This window comes from Molossus molossus, unplaced genomic scaffold, assembly GCF_014108415.1.
Source record: "Molossus molossus isolate mMolMol1 unplaced genomic scaffold, mMolMol1.p scaffold_m16_p_18, whole genome shotgun sequence".
Lineage (NCBI taxonomy): Eukaryota > Metazoa > Chordata > Mammalia > Chiroptera > Molossidae > Molossus > Molossus molossus.
The window spans coordinates 7,420,469-7,442,054 of NW_023425353.1; positions in this window are offsets into that span (position 1 = coordinate 7,420,469).

Consider the following 21,586-nt stretch of genomic DNA (forward strand, 5'->3'; position numbering starts at 1 on the left):
CTAGATACCGCGTGTCAGTGGGATCATACAATATTTGTCCTTTTGTGCCTGGATTATCTAACTCAGCATATGTCTCCAAAGTTCATTCATGTTCAGCATGAGTCAGGATTTTCTTTTTCATTTGTTGAATAATATTCCATTGTTTAGGTATACCACCTTTAGTTCATCTGTTCAGCCACAGGTGCACGTTTGAGTTGTTTCCACCTATCCGCAATTGTGAATAAAGCTGCTGCAATGTGTTTTCCCTGCTTTCAATTCTTTTGAATACACACCTAGGAGTGAAATTGCTGGATCATACGGCAATTCTATGTCGGATGTACTGAGGAACTGCCAAGCTGTTTCCATCGCGGCTGCATCATTTTACATTCCCACCAGCAGTGCACCAGGGTTCCAGTTTCTCCACATCTTCACCAACACGTATTATTGCCACCCTGAGGAGTATGTTCATGTCTTTTTAAGTGGTTCTAGGTCTATATGACCCATTTTATACATGCCTGGTTATCTTGATAGAATCAACAGACTGCTTTATTCAACATGGCTGACTAGTTGCACAGATAGATGCAAACTTTCATTCATGCAAAAAGTGGGGGGAATCCATTATCCAGTCCTAAGGTAAGGAACAATGATGACCACGAAAGGCTGTGCAACAAAGTGGATAAAAGTGTGGATTCTGGCACCAGACTGGCAGAGTTTGAACCCCAGCTCTGCTGTAGCCAGCTGGGTCTGTATGACCTTGGGGGAGCTGCATAATTTCTTTGCCTCAGTTTCCTCCCCTACGAAATGAGGATTATGAAGGTACCCATCTTCTAGGGTTGTTGTGAGTACATACAAAGCTCTTAGAATTGTGTTGTATAATAATAGTTTAAATAACACTAATCCAGTACATTTCTGGGTCCCATAGGCATGAAGACTTGTTGACCTCATCTCACACCCCAGACAATTACATCAGATTTGGGGGGAGGTGGGAGCATTTTCAGTAAGCACCTAGTATCCTATGGTCCTCCACGCAATAGTGTTGACAACCCCTGCTTTAAGCCACAGCTGGTGTCACCTTTGACTTTCATCTGGCCTTCAAACAGACTGAGTCCCAAGAAGAAATCTCATTTATGTTTAAAACTGCAAAACTACAACCAGGATTTTAAATTATTAGAACCAATAGACTTTAAAGATTATAAGATTGTTCCATAAAGAAAACTTGTTTTATAATTTTTCACCGTTAATTTTGATACTACACTTTCTTCTTTCCAGAGCAAAATGATGGATTTTTTTTTCTCCAATTAAAATGACAATTCTGGCCCAAGCCATTTTTTAAAATCTAAAAAGTTAGCCCTGGCCAGTTTTGCTCAGAGGTTACAGCGTCGGCCTGTGGTCCAGAGAGACCTGGGTTCGGTTCCCGCTAGGGGCACGTACCTCGGTTGCAGTTTGTCCCCGGCAGCCACTCAATGTGTCCCTTTCACGTCAATGTCTCTCTCTGTCTCTCTCTCTCTGTCTCTCTCTCTCTATCTATCTCTCTCTCTCTCTCCCTCCTGCTCTATCTGAACAAAAAATAAAAAAATGTCCTCGGCATAGAGACCAAAAAAACAATTAAAGGATCAATAAAACAAAGAGCTGGTTTTTCGAAAAGATAAACAAGATTGATGGACCCTTAGCTAGACTCACCAAGAAACAAAGAGAACAAACCCAAATACACAAAATCAGAAATGAAAGAGAAGTAACAACTGACACCACAGAAATACAAAAGATCGTTAACAACTACTATAAACAATTATAGGGCAACAAATTAGACAATCTAAGCGAAATGGGCAAATTTCTAGAAACACATAGTCTCCCAAAACTGGATCAAGAAGAGATAGAAAACTTGAACAGACGAATAACAACAGAAGAAATTGAACATGTAATCAAGACTCTCCCAGCAAACAAAAGCCCAGGACCGGATGGCTTCACGGGGGAGTTTTAACGAACATTCAAAGAAGAACTAATACCCATTCTCCTCAAACTATTTCAAAAAATTCAAGAAGAAGGAAGACTTCCAAACTTGTTTTATGAGGCCAGCATAATTCTAATTCCAAAATCAGAAAAAGACACAACAAAGAAAGAAAACTACAGGCCAATATCCCTGATGAACATAGATGCCAAAATCCTGAACAAAATACTAGCAAATCGGATCCAGCAATACACCAAAAAAATAATCCACCATGACCAAGTGGGATTCGTCCCAGGGATGCAAGACTGGTACAATATTCGCAAATCCATAAATCTGATACACCACATAAATAAAATGAAAAATAAAAACCACATGATAATATCAATAGATGCTGAAAAAGCTTTCGACAAAATCCAGCATCCATTTCTGATAAAAACGCTTAGCAGTGTGGGAATAGAGGGATCATATCTAGACATAATAAAGGCCATATATGAAAGACCTACAGCCAACATCATACTCAATGTGCAAAAACTATAAGCATTTCCCTTAAGAACAAGAACAAGGCAAGGATGCCCACTTTCGCCACTCCTATTTAACATTGTACTGGAAGTCTTAGCCACAGCAACCACACAGGAAGAAAAAATAAAAGGGATCCAAATTGGAAAGGAGGAAGTGAAATTGTCATTATTTGCAGATGACATGATACTATACATAGAAAACCCCAAAGACGCCATCAAAAGTTTACTAGACTTAATAAATGAATTTGGCAAAGTAGCAGGATATAAAATTAATGTCAAGAAATCGATGGTATTCTTATACACCAATGATGAACTCACAGAAAGAGAAACTAAGCAAACAATCCCATTTACCATTGCGGCAAAAAAATTAAGATACCTAGGAATAAACTTAACCAAAGAAATAAAGGACCTATTCCCAGAAAACTACAGGTCATTGAAAAAAGAAATAGAGGAAGATATAAAAAAGTGGAAGCACATACCTGTTCATGGATTGGCAGAATTAACGTCATTAAAATGTCCATATTACCCAAAGCAATCTATAGATTCAACACAATCCCCGTCAAAATACCAACAGCATACTTCACAGAATTAGAACAATTATTTCAAAACTTCATATGGAACCAAAAAAGGCCTCGAATAGCCACAGCAATCTTGAAAAGGAAGAACAAAGTTGGAGGGATCACAATACCAGATTTCAGGTTACACTACAAAGCCCCTGTAATCAAAACAGCCTGGTATTGGCACAAGAACAGGCATATAGACCAGTGGAAAAGAACAGAGAACCCAGAAATGGACCCAAGGCAATATGCTCAATTAATATTTGACAGAGGTGGCAAGAGCATACAGTGGAGTAAGGACAGCCTCTTTAATAAATGGTGCTGGGAAAACTGGACAGCTACTTGCAGAAAAATGAAAGTAGACCATCAACTTACACCCTACACGAGAATAAACTCAAAATGGATAAAAGACTTAAATGTAACTCATGAATCCGTAAAAATCCTAGAAGAGACTGTAGGCAACAAAATTTCAGACATCATACGCAGCAAAATTTTCACTGACACATCACCTAAGGCAACAGAAACAAAGGAGAAAATGAACACATGGGACTACATCAAACTCAAAAGCTTCTGCACAGAGAAAAATACAATCATCAAAACGGAAAGGCTACCCACTGTATGGGACAGCATAATTGCCAATGATATATCACATAAGGGGTTAATTTCCAATACATATAGAATGCTCATACAACTCAACAAAAGGAAGACAAAGAATCCAATTAAAAAATGGGCAGAGGAACTAAATAGACACCTCTTCAAACAGGACATACAAATGGCTAAGAGACATATGAAGAAATGCTCATCATCACTAATCATCAGAGACATGCAAATTAAAACAACAATGAGGTATCACCTCACACCTGTCAGAATGGCCGCCATCAACAAATCATCAAGCAACAAGTGTTGGCGAGGGTGTGGAGAAAAGGGGACTCTAGTACACTGCTGGTGGGAATGCAGACTGGTGCATCCACTATGGAAAACAATATGATGTTACCTCAAAAAATTAAAACTTGAACTTCCATTTGACCCAGTGATCCCACTTCTAGGAATATACCCTAAGAAGCCTAAAACACCAATCAGAAAGAATATATGTACCACCATGTTTGTAGCAGCACTATTTACAATAGCTAACATCTGGAGACAGCCCAAGTGTCCATCAGTAGACGAATGGATTGAAAAGCAGTCATACATATACACAATGGAGTACTACGCAGCTGTAAGAAAGAAAGATCTCTTATCCTTTGAAACTACGTGGAGGGACCTGGAAAGTATCATCCTAAGTGAAACAAGCCTAACAGAGAAAGAGAAGTTTCATATGATCTCACTTATTTGGGGAATATAATGAACATAACAGTCTGAGGAACGGGGTGGTCCCAGCGATGTGGAAGTGGAGTACAGACTGACAATCCCCTGAAGAGGGGGTGGTGGGGGAGAGATAAACCACAGAACTTATATGCATGTATGCATGAACAGTGGACATGGACAACAAACTGGGGAAAGGGCAGGGAGGGAGTGGGAAGGGGGAATCAGTGGGGGAAATAGGAGAAACATCTGTAACAAAAATTAATTAATTAAAAATAAAAAAATAATGTCCTCGGGTGAGGATAAAAAAAAAATCTAAAAAGTTGCACTTTGTTTGCGTAAAACAATGACTCGAACACACCAGGAAAAGCTAGCGCACACATGCAAAAGTCACCTGGCCAGCCCAAGTACCCAGATGTATAGCATCAGGCAAAGCTCAGTAATTGAAGACACAATTTCTATCTTGGCCTAAAAGGACCAAAGAAATGTTCCTTTTCCCAAAGCATTTTAAATAACCCAAAGACAGGAGCTCTTGTGAAATGCTTTGAATGTTTCATATTTCAGAGTTTGTTTCAGCAACCTGGAATTTTCAGAAGACTGAAGAGTTTAAGAATATAGAGACTTCACATGTGCAGAGCACACCTTGACAACCAGGCCAGCCCTATCCAGGCCCCACTGGGAAAGCCATCAGAATGTCCATGCCATGGCAAAAGCAAGTGGGACTAAAACCACTGTGAAGATTGACCTTAAGAAAAGCTGGGGTTCCTAAACAGCATGTAGGAGAAAAGAAATAAGAACCTTTCAAAGGCAGAGCCCCAGAATCATTCTGAGAGAAGCATCTCTCAGAATAATTGCAAATAGTGGAAATATTTTGCACTGAAAAATAATGACCAGAGACATTGTATCAACAGTTCACCAAGATACCTCAAGGGCCCCTCTTCTGAGCTAGAGAGGTTAATGCTACCCATCCTCACACCAGCATCACCAAGACCTGGGGTATGGCCCTAGAATATTAAAAATAGCAACCACCACTTTTGAGCTTACCAGGGACCATACTCTTGGCAAGCCCTTTCCATGTGTTACCTTTGCAAATCCTCACAACTCTATAAAGCTGACTCATTTTACATATTAGGACACCTCAAGGCTCATTCATCTGTTCATTCTATAATACTTACTGGGCACGCCTTACATCAGGGACTAAGGAATACAATGGTTAAAAATCAGGTTGGGTAAGAATTGCTAAGTAGAAGAAGCCAGTCTGAAAAGGCTAAATATTTTATGATTCCACCTGTATGACACCCTGAAAAAGGCAGACCTATGGAGACAGTAAATCGATCAGCAGTTGCCAGGTGTTCCGGGGAGGGAGAGATGAAGAGGGGCGCACAGGAGATTCCGGGGCAGTGAGACTCTTCTGTATGACACCGTAATGGTGGAAACGTGCCATTAAGTACTTGACAAAACCCATACAATGTACAACTCCAAAAGTGAACCCTCATGTAACTCTGAACTTGAGTTAATAATGTGTCAGCATTGGTTCATCAATTGTAATAGATGTACCACTCTAATGCAAGATGTTAATAAGAGGGGAATTGGGGGTGGTAGGCATAATGGTGTGTAGGGTATGTGGGAGGGAACTCTCTGTACTTTCCATTCAATTTTTCTGTAAACTCAAAGCTGCTCAAAAAATAGTCTATTAGTTAAAAATAAGTAAATAAATGGGAAAAGAGGACTACAGCCATTATGAAGACTTACAGAGGATGAAACAGAAAACAGAAGAAAAAGACATACAGGAACTGGTGCTCAGCGCAATGAAGGAAACAAACAAGGCACATGGCCTCTCTGAGGAGGCTGCCATCAAAGCAGAGACCTGAAGGAACCACCATGCAACACGGGGGAAGAGTGTTGCCCGTGAAGGGAACAGCAGGTGCAGACACCCTGAGAAGGAAGGGCAGTCTGGGGACAAAGGTCGCAAGCCCACAGTGGGGGCGTCAGCATTTGGCTCTCCTTCTGTCCCTGCGTCTCATTTCATCAGACACCGTCTTGAATATTGAAGTCAGCCTTCTTCAGATGTCCTCTGTATTCTGTTCCCTACAATGTGGCTGGACAGTGTACACCTTACTTAAAATGGGAATCAGTTCTTTCATCATTGACGGCAAAGTGTTTTACCCCCTCTTCAGTCGGCAGAGAAAGTTCTAGGGCTCTGCTTTCTCAACTACCCTTCAAATCTAGAGCAGGGATGGGTGGGGGGTTGGGGGTTGTCATTTGGATAAAAGTTCATCTATTCTTTATTTCCCCAAAATGTTCAGCTACTGCTCAACTCTTACTAGGCACATCTCTGAGTTATGAGACAGGTTCCTATGGTCTCTATAAATATTTATGACACACAACTGACCATGTTACATAGACTGTGCTTTGCTAATATTAGTCATAGCTTGAAGTCTTTCTGTGCGCAGAGCACAGTGATTGTGGATGTGTGGATGGCATCCCAGCCTAGGGAGCAAAGACACTCTTGCTATTGTTCTTGTAGGTCTGCTTAAAGAATCTGCACGTACCCAAATCAAAATGCAGGTACTTCTTTTCTTAAAGAAGGCGGGGGGGGGGGGGGACAATCTGTTTCAGTCCATATGAAAAAGCATTTCAAAACTGAAAACAAGTCATGTAAAGAAGAAAGAGGTAAGTGTGTTACTTTAAATGGAAAAAACAGCTGCTTGGGTCAGATAGAAACCAGATGGGAGAGAAAGAATCAGAAGAGTAAAGCTGAAACGCATTCAGGAAAAAGACATCAGAGGCTCGAGTCGGAGAAGGGTAACTCCCAGGCTTTTCTTCCTGTGCTGCTGGACCATATGGCTCCCAGGAACATGGAAGAAAAGAGGCCGCACCAAGTTATCCCAGGAACTGGTCCAAACACAAGCCAGTCACACCCCTCACGCCGGTGTCTTCACTGGGAGGTGCAGGGCTTGGCTCTTCTCCGAGCGGTGGATGGAAGGAGCCCCAGCAGGATGTGTCTGTGTGTCCTCGTCCAGCCCCAGTGCTGGGGAAACACACCGGGCGGAGAGTGGGGCCTTTCGGCCTGTGTTTATAGGGACTCTCCTTTGTCACGGCCCACCTGTCTTTCCCCCGCTCCCCGGGGTACAGGCATGGGGGAACTCGGGCGACTCGGACCCAGCTGCAGCGGCCAGCATGCCCCGAGGTCGTGGCAGACAGTTCTGGCGAGCTGCTTCCTCCTGCTGGGCTGAGGCTTTCCCACACCGGCGGAGCCTATTATTTGAGTTGCCACATGCTGACCGCAGGCTTCCGCCGCACCACACGCTGACCTCAAAGGAGGTGGCTCGGGGCTGCGCCTGCCCTCGGTGTGGTGCTCTGCTGGGGACAGTGGCCAGCCTGGCCCACAGCGAGCTGGGACCATGACTGTCAGTGAGCAGACCGTGCCAAACTCAGCAATCCAAGAATCCGCTCCACATGGCCAAGTGTACTTACCTACTTAGCTTTATCTTAGCTAGTGATGCGTGAGCACGCCAGGTTAGGAAGGACAGTTAGCCAGAACAGCTAGCCCCTCACCATGCCACCAAAGGAAAAGCTGCTGTCCAGGCTTCTCAGCCTAAATCCTTGAACAGCAAGGATTTCACAAGATTAAAAAGAAAGGGTCTAATAAAGAGTAACACAAGCTGCTTTCATAAAGCTCCATAACCTTAAGCCAATCACTAAACATCCCTGAGCCTCAATTTCCACCTTCATAAAACGGTGATCCTAATAATATCTATCGCACAGGGTACTTGAGAAAATCAAGTGGGATGATTTATATAGAAAGCTTATTATAAACAGGATTTTTACAGTTAAAAGTAAGAGAACCTCAACTTGAACTAGTTTAAACAGAAAAAATAAAATGTACTTACTGGCTCCCATAAACTGAGAAGTCCTGGACTGAATCTGGCTTCAGGCATAGCTGGATCCAGTTACTCAAATTATTTCTTCCAGATGCTTGCTCTTGTATTCTCTGTCTCAATCTCTTAATCTCTTTCTCAATCTGCTTCTCCTTCCTTCTCCTCGCCCTATGTTCTTTGCGTTCTTGCTTTTCTTGTTTTGGGTTCTGCTTTCTGACGTGTTGGCTTCATACTAGGTGGGCTCTCTCAAGTGTCATGAGAGAGATGGCCTCTTACAGTTTTAGGCCAAATAGTCTTTACAGAAGGAGTGAGACTTCCATATATCCCATTTCATGGAGGGGCTCTGACTGAATCTGGAACCCAACTCTTGCTTGTACCCACTTCCTACAAAATAGGCACCGAGAACTCCGACTGACCAGGCTTAGTGCCTTCTCCTGTACACACAGGCTGGGAGGGTGGGATGACCTAGACTTTGTAACTCACGATCCCACCAGAATCATGTGGGGTAGATAAAGGACAATTCTCCACAGACATAACATCCTTCACAAAAATGGCACAGGTCTCCATAACCAATTCCACATAATTACTATTGGTATCTCTTATCTCTTTTCATGTCAAAACCTGCTCACCCTGGATCTCAAGTTTCCTTATATTTCGCTGTTACCTTAAAAAAGAATTAGATGTAAACTGGCCTCTAATCACGTGATATGGAAAGAGCTTCTACGAGTGGCCAGACACCTACCTGCATTCTAACCCAGGTGACTTTGATATGATTAGATTAACCTCCTTGTGATTAAGATTCCCCAGGTATCACACACATGAGGGCTGCCATCAATTATCTCCAAGATCTCTTTCAACTCAGAGGCCTTTGGGGCTGTGACTTCATGCTTGTTGTGTTATGGCTCTAAGGGGGATTCACATTCTGGCAGAGACTCCTTAAATGGTAATGCCTTGATATAATGAATGAACCACCAATGTTGGAAACATAATAAAAATATTTGGACAAGAGGAAGTGGGAATCTCTTTCCAAGCCTTTAAACGTCAGTCCACTTGGGCAAGTACCTAATTGTTGGACTTTGAGTTTGTTATTCAAGTCAACAGTGGAGCTTGGTCGCCACATCAACACAATGAAAGGAACACAGCTGAATGGCACACTTGAGCCCGCTTTCCTTGGGCCAGATTTCTGACTTTCCACTTCTCCTCAGTGATGCTTGTCCTCCTTCAGGTGACCTGGCCAGGACTTCCATGGCCTCCCACTGAGGTTTGTCCTGAGGCTCCTTCACAACACTCCAGCCTCCAAAGTATCCCTAGCTTCCAAGTCACCACCAAAACCTCCCTGTTCTATTTCCCATCCCTTCCAAGTCTTACACCCTGCTAAGGTTTTTTTGTTGTTGTTGTTGTTGATTTTTTTAGAGAGGGAGGAAGAGAGAAGGAGTGAGAGATAGAAACATCAATGTGAGAAATATCAATTGGCTGCCTAATGCACACCCCCCACTGGAGATTGAACCCAAAACCCAAGCATGTGCCCTGACCAGGAATCGAATCAGTAACCTCTTCTTCCATGGGTCAACGCTCAACCACTGAACCATACCACTGGGTACATTCAATAAATTAATTGCATCTGACTTACGAATAAGTACAGGAAAGTTACCCTCTAAAGCAGTATATGTGTGCTTCTCAATGGTCTTGTGAAGATGCTAGACTAACACAAAAGAGTGGGTTCATTGGGGGAACCTCAGGACCTGTAACAAGTGAAGGAAGAGTTGGTTTAGAAGCTAGACCTTGTGACCTCAACTCTCGGATGGGCAACTTGTATTTATTATCTTAAACACCACTTCTTCCCAATAGTATTGGAGGCCATTTATGACTCTAAAAAAGACACATGTATAAAATGATAGAAATTAAATTTTAAAAGGGGAAAACAAGCCCCTAGGCTTATATTTATTATGAGTATAAAAATTCACCCTGATCCTCTCAATATCCAAGGAAAAAGTAGAATATCGTGAATTAAGTCACTTTCAAACACCAGCTAAAAGGAAAAAACACTAGATCCTGGTTATAAATTAGCAGAGGAATTCACATGAAGGATGTTAAAAACAGAATAAAGAACAATGTCAAAGTCCATAACACAGATGTAACTATGTTCTTCACACCAGCTCTGTTGGGCCTTTGAGAAAAGATGAGCTCGCAGGGCAGAGGGCTCCCCAGGATTTGCATATGTAACCCTGTCTGCACAGTACAGGCGAGAGTTATCAGTTATCATGGGCAGCCAAAGCTGTTAAGTCTCCTGCCTGATTTGAAGAATGGAGATTTTAATTATCACCCAGTCTTGTAATTTCTTCATTTTAAATACTATCAAACCAATAAACTACTCTGTTTCACCACTGCCCCCAGCCTCAAGTCAGACACCATCACCTCTCCTCTGGACTAATTCATCCCTGCTTCCAACCCTCCAGTCCATTCTGTGCACTGAGCAATTAGACATGACCTTTCCAAGACATGAATCTGATGCTGCTACTCCAGGGTTTTCCCATTTCCACCAGGACACGAAGGTCTTAGCATGAATTCCCACACCCTTCATGACCTGGCCTCCCGGCCACCCTGCCAGCTCCCCTTCCATTCCTCTCCTGTCCCACACCTCCACTTCTCTCTCATCTGAGATAGTTTTAGCTTTTCTTAATGCCCATAATCTTTGCCTGGCTATTCTTTCTCACCCTTTAGATCTCAGCTAAGATGACCCGCCTAACACAAATCCTCCCTCTGCCTCTCCAGCCAGCCCTTTCTCTGCATCTCCTATCTTATCACTTCTCAAGTCACCTTAGAACCCCTATTTAGTGACCCACCTGCTCCACTAGACTCTAAACTCCATTGCTCAAGAGCTCAGCCCCCAGAGCCACCTTTGCTGCTGTTCTGTCCAGTCATGTGATCCTGAACAACTCATTTCATTCCCTTGTGCCCCTTCTCTAAAATTGGACTCATAATAGTGCCTGCTTCATAAACATATTGTGAGGACTATACGAGAAAACTCATTAAAAGCACTTAAATTGTGTCAAGTACATAGTAAGTAGGAATAACAATTATTACAGTCAAACTAGCTTCTTGAATGTCTTCCATCTCAAACAATTAAGTTCTCAACCCAAGTTGTTCACCAGGAAAAAATGTCTCGATTGTTGAAGGAAACTTCAGTACTTGACCTGACAACCGTTTCATGCTAATACCTGTATGATGAGTCATGCATCTCTCAAGTGACAAACAAAGGAGAGAATGTGCCAGTATGAGTCAGTTTACCACTAAATCTTGCATTGTTAACATCTCAGGGAACTGTGCTATGAATATTTTTGTGGGTTTTTTGTTTTGTTACGGCTTATTATTATTAAATATGTACAGTAAGTCACGATGAGTCCTAAGAAGGTTAGTGATAGCAGCAACGTGAAAAGGAAAGTTGTGAGAACAATGGTAGAGCTTAAAAAGAAAATAATTGCAAAGTACGATAGAAGTGTTCATGTTTCTGATCTGGCTACTGAGTATGGCATGGCAAAATTGATGATTAGCACAATTTTAAACATGAAGACGTCGCCAAGAGTGCTGATGTTGCTAAGGGTGTGCAAGTTCTCACAAAACAATGATCACAGGCAGCTGAGAAAGGTTAAAACAGGGAATCATTTGGGGGTCTGGAATGGATTAATTCAATTTACGTTATTTCTGAAGGGAAAAAGTGATTCAGTTTTCAAACAAATCACTTCTCAAACTGCCTTCTGGAGTGAGTTAAGTTTGAGAATTGAGGTTCCACTGTGTTATTATTATCATTAATACTAAGTACTATTGTATTAGGATAAGTATTTTATCTATCTTATTCACTATTTTATCCCCATGCCTAGCCCAAAATTTGGCACCGAATAGGTGATCAATAAACATTTGTTGAATGAATGAATAAATACTGAATTGTCTGGTTTTATTGCGTCTATAGTTCAGTCTTTACTTGTTTTGGGGTCTGTGTAGACCAAAAGATTCAATTGGGTTAGCATCTCCTTCAATTGGTTCGCTCTGGTGTTTTTTTCATTTACTCTGTTAGGAGAAGAATCCCCTTTTACAAAAACAGGAGGAGGAGGAGCCTGGTTCCAAAGGCCTGGTTTGTTCTCATTATTAATTTTCATCTCCTCCTCCAAGTGGAGTTTGAATGATTCTGAATGTGCACTCAGCTGGAACGGCACCCTCACCCTCTCGTTTCATGCCTGGCTGCAATTAAAGTCAAAAGCAAAATTTAAAAATACAACTTTATTATAGAGTGAAAGAACTGTTGATTCAGAGACTGGCCTGTAATCTCAAAAGATTACAAAAAAAGAAAAAGGAATGAAAAGAAAAAGGAATACCAAGCTGCCAGCCTGTGGATTTGGTCTCGCCAGCAGAGACTCGAAACTCCAGAATCAATACCTCAGCTAACTTTGCCGGTTTCTAACACAATTACAAGGATTGGAAAATTGCCCAAATGCTCAAATAGGGAATTAAGGTTCTACTAGAACATTCCCACCCCCTTTTCTAAAGAAGTATTCTGGCGATAAAGGCAAAATAACTGAATGGGGTGGGGCTTGGCAGTGTCCAATGTCAGATCAGAGAGCTGTGGAATTTCAGAACCAAAAGGAAGCTTAGAGGCCATCTCCAGACCATTTCACAGATGAGATAACTGAGACCCAGAGAGCTAAGGAATTTATCCAGGCTTACCCAGTGAGCATGAAACTTGAATGATCTCCATGTTCATTTGTTTGTGCAAGAAATGTTTACTGAGAGTCTGTTTGGGGCCAAGCACAGTGCTAAGCATGGGGTGGAGGTGGGGAGTTTGCAAATAAGCCAACTGGACATTTTATCTCGGTATAGAGCTTATCTTCTGCAGAGGCAGATAGTCAGCAAGAAAACTGACACATGGGTGCGTGGTCCTTGGCCAGGAGCGAACAGCATGCAGTAGCGGAGAACTGCTTCTCCGGGGGTCAGGACAGGCGACTTGGAGGAGGAGACTCTCAGCTGGCACCTGGGGAAAGAGAGCTAGCTCAAAGGCCCTGAGACTGGGAAGAACTTAAAGTTCAAGAATTCGAGGGGAGGAGAGTGTGGCCAGGGCATCGTGAGTGACCGACTCCACCTCCTGAGAATGGCAGAGGGTGGCTCTTGCTGTCACAGTCCTCCTAACAGAGATGCCGCTGGCCTTTGGCAGAATAAGGAAAGCTGGAACCACTTCCTCCCACCCCTCCCTGAGAGCCTGGAAACCTGGTGGGACCAGGCTCAGTGGTCCGCCTCCCAGTTAGGAGCCAACCGTGCAGAGGAGACGCAGGCTCTGGACAGGAAGACCAGGAGAGGAAGCGCCAGGATGCAAAGTGGTCAGCAGCACTGACTCTGGGGCACACACCTTGGGGAGAGGGCAGGCTTAACCCTAACAGCACTGAGCAAGCTGTCTAGCTTCTCGGAGCCGCGGTTTTCAACTCTGTGTGGTGGGTACCTTGTGAGCTGGAAGGGACGGATGAGACCCTGCTGTGAGCGCTCAGCATCTCTCAGGCCCGCCCCAGCTGCGCAGGCGCATTGCCGGGCCTGGGCAAGCACGGCGACAGGCATTCATTCCTGCTTCTCGATCCAGCCCGACTCGTATCCCACCTTCAACAGGACCGGCCCGAGCCCCACCTGAACAAGAAGCCAACACTTTGAGGCGCACGACCCTGTAGGCACACGACCCTGTAGGCTGAACCCCACCCCACCCTCTGAACCCCACAGCAGAAGTCAACCTCAGCAGAATTAAAAGATGAATAGCACGGTTTTTGTAAACCGAGGAGGGGATGTCTGGTTTTTATTAAATATCATAAGTAAATCATTAATTCACACCAGAAACAAAAGTATAATTTTAAAAAGTATAAACAAAAAGTATAATGATTTTATTATAAACACTGAGACTCCCATAGTCTGCGCTCGCCAAGGGTCCCGATGTCCACACTCTAGGACCTTCGGGCTTGAAGCCTCGGCACTGACGCCCCAGCACGCAGGCCCCCGGGAGGCAGGACAGCGAGATGTCCCTCCCAGCTGATCCACACATCCACCCCTCCTGCAAAACAGCCCCCGATGCTGTTACTCAACACTGAATAACCGTCATGATGAAGACTATAGCAATGATATTACTTACAAAACATTTCTCATGTGCGGGTCCCCACTGTCCCCCAGAACAGCCACTAGCCATGTGTGGCAATTCAATCCCTAAAATGTGGCTAATCAAAATTGAGACGTGTTATATTGGAGTGGTCACTTCATAAGTTATATAAATGTCTAATTACTATGTTGTACACCTGAAACTTATATAATATTATTGTATCTCAACTGTGAAAATTTTTAATTTTTTTAAATAAATGTTTTTGAGATGTGCTGTAAGTATAGTTATATACACTAGATTTTAAATATATAATATGAAAAAATAATGTAAAATATCCCATTGATAACTTTCATATGGATTACATGTTGAAATAAAATTATTTTAGATATATTGCACTGAGTAATAGATATTAAAATTAATTTCACCTGTTTTTCCTTTTTAAAATGTGACTACTAGAAATGCTAAAATTATTTATGTGGTTCTCATTATACCTCTGGTGAACAGCAACTAAGTGCAAAGCACGATACATGCATTATTTCCTTCTGGCTTCTCAGGAGCGTCTTCCAGTGAGAACGGTCATTACCCAGTTTACGAAGATAACAGTGAGATTTCGCAGTTCTGACTTGAATCCCTCGGGGCCTGGGATTGTTGGAGAGTTTTGTAGGTGTGCCTTCCCTGACTTTTTCCCCTCTAAGTTCTACTTATTCTGAAGGCTTGAAACTATCCTCCTCCTTTCCTTGACGTCTTTCAAGGCTGGTTAGTATCCTCAGTTCTCTCCTCTTTCTCTCCCTCTTTTCTCTCTCTTCCAAATGCCTGCCCATTATCTTCTCACCTGCTCCCAACAATTAGGGGCTTAAATTCCATCTGTCCTGTCTTATATTTTTGCTATTTCAAACAATGTTATAATGAAACTACCTTGAATGAAATTATATTATTTGAGGACCTGCTATATAGTGTTTTATTTGTTTGTTTTGTTTTGCTTTGTTTTTTTGGTATGTGCCCCTAGCGGGAACCAAACCCGGAACTCTCTGGTCTGCAGACCGATGTTCCAACTGCTGAGCCAAACCGACCAGGGCTGCATAGTGTTATATAACAGTCTTTCCTCTCACCCCCACTTACTGCAATTTCAATCTTATAGATGCCCCATAATTTCTCCAACAAGTGTAGGATCGGTTGATTTTCTCATGCATTGTTTTTCAAATGCTTGAAATGTGGCTGTAACCCAATCATTGGTGAGATGTGAAGTCAATCTGGTGAGCTATTAACTAAAAACTTTCAAAGAATGAAATAGTAAAGCACAAAAAAAGAACAAATCAGAGTACATGACACAATTAAATACTGTTTCCTAGCACTTTTGTATGTGCGTCCTGAGTCGTGAAGTAATTTCCAACTCCAAAGCTCAGTCCAGAAAAGTTTGAGAAACACTGTGCTCACAGCTAAGAGCATGGGTTCCGAAGCATGGTTGTCTGAGTTTGAGTCCAAGTCTATCAAATTCATATTGAAATAGTTTCTTGATTTGATTTGTTTGGCATTATAAGAAGCAAGCTGGTGCTTTATTTGTAAAGGGTTATGTATGCAAAGCTGAACTGTAAATCTTCCTTCAGGAATGTGAATTGAGATTATGGAGTGGGCGTAAAATGACTGGTATCGGCAGAAATAGTGACCAAGCAGGTCTTTTATGACCCTATGACCTATCTTTGCCTTGAAAGCTTTTGAAGAAAAAGTGAAAAGATCATTTGGTTTCATTCTTTCCCTCTTGTTTTAAAAGAACTAGTCCCAAGCCCTACAAATGGTTTTCACATTTAAAGCAAAGATTGTTAAACACGGAGGGGAAAAAAAAGCTGTACGACCATCCACAAGCTTCTGTTTCTTCTTCTATGAAGTGAGGCTCACACGCGCACCTCACGAGTCCCTGCGAGCATAAAATGAGAGCATGCATGGGGCTGTAGGTGCTCAGGGGCCCACACAGAAAGCTACCAAATTGGTGTTATTGCTTTTTTCCTCCCCAAATATTGCATTGTTTGGACTCCCTTGCTCAGTATCTCCTATGCCTCCTTGTTGTCTACTAAATAAAGCATTACCGTCAAACCAAATCCTAGAATCCAGGCCCTCCTCAGTCTGACCCTAAACTCCCCCTGCTGCCTGTCACCCATCTACAGGGAGAGGTCCACCTCTCCTACAGCCACTCTGGCGGCTGCCTGTCCTGTATCATACCTTGTCCCTTTCCTGCTCCTCCTCTGCTGTCTAAACGATGCTCTTGTCTGCTCTCTACCTGGTCCAATTCTACCAGCTTTCAATGCCCAGCTAAGCCTTCTGCGGTCTTCAGTGCTCCCTTCCCAACTTCTTACTTGAACTTACTTGTCTCAACTTTTGTTGTCATTTCAGGAGTCAGCTGAGGCATGGGGTAGAGTGGTTAAAGAAGAGAAAGGCGCAGAGGGGGGGTAGTTGTCAAGCAGTATTGACAAGCAATAGTTGGCAGTGGATCGGATCTCCCGGAGTGCCTGTGAAAACACGGATTTTCAGCCCTTTCTAACCCCTATCTTCCCATCCTCCTGACCCCCACGCCCACCCCTGCTCAGAGTTTATGATTCAGTAGGTGGCGGAGGGATTTGAATTCCCTGGCGATGCCATTGCTCTTGGTCAGAGGACCACACTTAGAGAACCACTGGCAAAGTGCTCACGAGTATGGGCTCAGTGAGATGGGCCCAGGCTAACGCAGCAGGGCCACATGGTGCAAAAGTTCTAAAAACTTAGAGTTTGACTTCCAGTCAAGATGGTGGGTAGGTAAACGTGACATCGCGTCCTCCCACAACCACATCAAAGTTCAACTAAACTACAGAACAACCATCATTCAGAACCGCCTGACAGCGAGCTGAATGGAAGTCCTACAGCTACATGATTAAAGAAGCCACATGGAGACTGGTGGGAGGGTGGAGGCGGACAGGCTGGTCCCTCACCCACATGTGGTGGATAAAAATCTGGACATCTCTGCTGGGAAGGTCCTCCCTGAGAAGTGAGGGGTCCCCATCCCACACCAGGCCCCCAGCTCAGGGTTCCAGTGCCAGGAAGAGACTCCCCATCACGTCTGGCTGTAAAACCAGTGGGAACTGAGGTTCAGGGAGACTGAGGCGGTTGGCAGCTCCTCTTAAAAGGCCCACGCATAGACTTACTTGGACTCACACCCTCCAGGCTACAGCATGGGGAAGGCAGTTCGAAAGGCACCAGAGACAAATGTGGAAAAACTAAGATGTTTGGCATTGGAGCGAGGGCTGGAGAGGGGGCTTTCTCCGGGACAGACGTGCTGTCAGAGGCCTTTGTTCCTTTGGTGAGCCCTTCCCTGGGGCAGCAGACAGCTGCCATATCTGGAACTCCAGCAACCTGGCTCACACTGGTAGCCCCGCCCTGCTGACTCCCTGAGGCCCCACCCCGCCCTACTTTCAAGCCCACCCAAGCTCTTGCCAGTTCTTTTACCATAGGATTGGCCTGTCTTGGATCCTGCTTCAGGTTTTCCTAAATTCTTTCAAACAAGCAGCACCTGGTCTCAGCGAGCCCCATAGCTCTCATTAAGTAATACATAAAAACAAACACAGGGAGGCAGCCAAAATGAGGAGAAAAAGAAACAGTCCCAAATGAAAGAACAGAACAAAACTACAGGAAAAGAACTAAGCGAAGTGGAAATAAACAACCTAACAGATGCTGAGTTCAAAACACTGCTTATAAGGATGCTCAATGAACTTAATGAGAACCTCAGCAAACTTAGTGAGGGCCTCAAGAGCATAAAAAAGGACCAGTCAGAAATGAAGGAAGAACTAACTGAAATAAAGAATAATTTCCACAGATTCAATAATACAGTAGGTAAAGCCAAGAAGCAAACCATCGATTTGGAATATGAGGAACCAAAAAACACCCTATTGGAACAGCAAAAAGAAAAAAAATCCAAAAAAATGAGGACAGTGTAAGGAGCCTCTGGGACAACTTCAAGCATGCCAACATTCGCATCTTGGGGGTGCCAGAAGGAGAAGAGAGAGAACAAGAACTCAAAAACCTATTTGAAACAATAATGGCAGAAAACTTTCCTAACCTGGTGAAGGAAACAGACATACAAGTCCAGGAAGCACAGAGAGTCCGAAACAAGATGAACCCCAAGAGGCCCACACCAAGACACATCATCATCAAAATGCCAAAGGTTCAAGACAAAGAGAGAATCTTAAAGGCAGCAAGAGAAAAGCAATTAGTTACCTATAAGTTACTGACAGAGTTCCCATACGACTGTCAGCTGATTTCTCAAAAGAAACTTTGCAGGCCAGAAGGGAGTGGCAAGAAATATTCAGAGTGATGAAAAGCAAGAACCTACAACCAAGATTACTCTATACCGCAAAGCTGTCATTTAGAATCGATGGCCATATAAAGAGTTTCCCAGATAAGGAAAAGCTAAAGGAGTTAATCACCACCAAACCATTATTATATGAAATGTTGAAGGGTCTTCTTGAAAAAAAGATAAAAAGTATTAACAAACAAAATGGCAATGAATACATATCTATTGACAATTGAATCTACAAACAAAATGAACAAGCAGAACAAAAACATTCTCAGATACAGAGAACATTTTGTTGGTTGCCAGATGAGAGGGGGGTTGGGGGAATGGGTGAAAAAGGTGACGGGATTAAGAAGAACAAATTTGTTGTTAGACTGACAAACCTCAAAGGGAAAGGGGGGTGGGGGGGGGAATAAACCAAAGAACTTGTATGCATATATGCATAACCAATGGACACAGACAACAGCGTGGGGACAGGCAGGAGGGGGGTGGAAGTGGGGAAGAGGGGGTCAATGGGGGAAAAATGAGGAATACCTGTAATACATTCAACAATAAAGATAAGTTTAAAAAAATAGATAAAAACTCGGAGTTCAAATCTGGTCACATTTTTGAAAAGTTAATCTCTGCTTTCATAGCACATGTTCTACATCATTCTTCTGAGACATCTCCACACAAATGCAAGACCAAGGACCCGAGAAGGATCAGTGTGGCACTGCCATTGTTTCTCAAGAGCACCTGCGGCCCCGCTGCGACCCGCCCCTCCCCTCGGCTCGGGGCGCGCCTGGCAGGTACTGGGCTGGGTTTCCCTGGCTGGCCCAAGCGCCTGCTGAAGCGCACTGAAGTCTCACGGGGGCTTTAACAGGATGGCTTTTTTTTTGTTTGCACGCTCGTGTGGTCCTGTTTCAACAAAGCACACCACTGTGGCAAGATGGCTGGCACCAACCACACTCTGGGCCACAACCAGCCCACCTCTGAATCCTCAGCCCTTTGGGTCGAACTAAGTCATTCAGGACCTTCTCAAGGTGACTGTTTTAGGAGCTCAGTTGCCCAGTGCTGCCATTGGTAGGGGCCATCCTAAACAGCACAGATCTCTCTAAAAGAGGCTGAACTATCTACACAGCACTGGTCACGTCTCCCCAAGCACCAGCTTCACACACCAAAGGGTAGGGCTGCTTTTAGTAAACTGCTCAAAACCCTCCAAAGAGGGGTCTCCATTCCCTTTTCCAAGACAAGCAAAGCCTATCTAGGCTACCATGTGCACAGCAAGAGAGCTTTCCGGGAGCCTTTTTCTCCCGGAGGTCTGCTCTGGAGACTTGGACCCTGAGCCGCCGCCCTTCAGTTTTGCTCTGTGAACCCGGAACCCACCTCGGTTTAGGGCTGTGAGGCCGTGTGCACACAGTACTCTAGGGGCCCCCGCAACAATTCAGGGGATTGCAACCCTAGTCTTCTTTGCTGCATTACAATTGAGTGTGAAAGCATATTTTGCATGTCTTTAAGAAAAAAATTGCTACATGGAACTTTTATTTCACTTATATACAAAAAATATGTTTAAATTGGATCAATATTTTTAATGAGTTTAAGTGTGGTTCAAAGTCAAAAGGTTGGCATCTACTGCTTGCTGCAAAAGATCTTTTTGCTACTGAGACACCCTTCCCTCTTTTTCGGCATTCTCTGCTTAATTTATGTATTTATTTATTTATTTTATAATAAAAAGGTTATTTAGAAAGTCGCAGAGGTAGAAGTAAGTCCTGGAAGAAATGGGCCCAGGAAACAAGTTACAGAGGAAAGGAAGGTGCTTGGAATTTAGGGGAGAGGCAAGGGAGCCGCGCCTGTGGGGGACGGTGGGGGGGGGGGGGCTCCTGCAAAGCCCTCTTAGTGTGCACCGAAAGCCAGGTAAGCTCTGGTTGTCTCGGAAAGAGAATAAAGAACACCTTTTAATTAATTTATCTATTTTTGTTACAGATGTTTCTCCTTTTCCCCTCATTAATTCCCCCTTCCCTCCCCCTCCCCACCCTGTCCCCAATTTTGTTGTCCATGTCCATTGTTCATGCATACATGCATATGAGTTCTGTGGTTTATCTCTCCCCCACCACCCCCTCTTCAGGGGATTCTCGGTCTGTACCCCACTTCCACATCGCTGGGACCACCCCATTCCTCAGACTGTTATGTTCATTATATTCCACAAATAAGTGAGATCATATGATACTTGTCTTTCTCTATTTGGCTTGTTTCGCTTAGGATAATAATTTCCAGGTTCCTCCATGTCGTCTCAAAGGATAAGAGATCTTTCTTTTTTACAGCTGCATAGTACTCCATTGTGTATATGTACCACAGCTTTTTTAGACATTCGTCTACTGATGGACACTTGGGCTGTTTCCAGATCTTAGCTATTGTAAATAGTGCTGCTACGAACATAGGGGTACATATATTCTTTCTAATTGGTGTTTCAGGCTTCTAAGAGATGCAAATTAAAACAACAATGAGATGTCACCTCACACCTGTCAGAATGGCCACCATCAACAAATCATCAAACAACAAGTGTTGGCAAGGGTGTGGAGAAAAGGGGACTCTAGTACACTGCTGGTGGGAATGCAGACTGGTGCAGTCTCTGTGGCAAACAATATGGTGTTACCTCAAAAAATTAAAAATTGAACTTCCATTTCACCCAGTGATCCCACTTCTAGGAATATACCTTTTTGTTCTTTTGAGTGCTGGCTTGCTCCATGGAGAGCAAGCCACCCATTCTCTGCATTCTTTAGGCTAAACTCTTAGAAGCCTATTTTAGCCCCCTCGTCTCCTTTAAGAACCTGGACAGCCAGGCTTCCAGACGGTTCTGTGGGTATCTCCAAATAAGAGTTGTTTCTGCAATGATTTATGTTGTCAGGGACACTACCCCTTCAGCCTTTCACCCACTGTAAACCCTGAGTTCTTTGAAGGCAAAATCTGTATCTTAATGTCCATTATCTCC